This window comes from Alligator sinensis, unplaced genomic scaffold (genome assembly GCF_000455745.1).
Source record: "Alligator sinensis unplaced genomic scaffold, ASM45574v1 scaffold1273_1, whole genome shotgun sequence".
NCBI classification, from domain to species: Eukaryota; Metazoa; Chordata; order Crocodylia; family Alligatoridae; genus Alligator; species Alligator sinensis.
In genome coordinates this window covers 491240-491497 of record NW_005842653.1, presented here as the reverse complement: position 1 = coordinate 491497, position 258 = coordinate 491240, and the positions used below count along the sequence as shown (strand labels likewise).

Here is a 258-nt window from a genome sequence, read left to right as displayed (position 1 = left end):
TGGCTCTGCTCCCCACTCAGCCGGGCTGGGATTGAGGGGCTATGACAGCATGGGGCTGGGGCCAAGCTGTGATCCACTCCCTGCACACCCCTGCCCATGGTGTCCATCACTGGGCCATGTGGGCAACGGATCGCGGCTCTGGCCTGCCCCAGCCCTGCACTGTCACTGCCCCGTGATCTTGGTCCCACCTGTCTGCATCGGTCTCACTCATGGCAAGCGTGGAAAGGACTTGCTGGGGTACCTGGGCAGCGGGGCTGG

The 258-nt window shown here is 65.1% G+C and overlaps 1 protein-coding gene across 5 annotated transcripts in view; it reads right to left on the bottom strand.

Moving 5' to 3' along the window:
- Positions 1-258, bottom strand: part of FLNB (filamin B) — a 104811-nt gene that overhangs the window by 70237 nt on the left and 34316 nt on the right. The gene's annotated exons all lie outside the window — the stretch shown is intronic.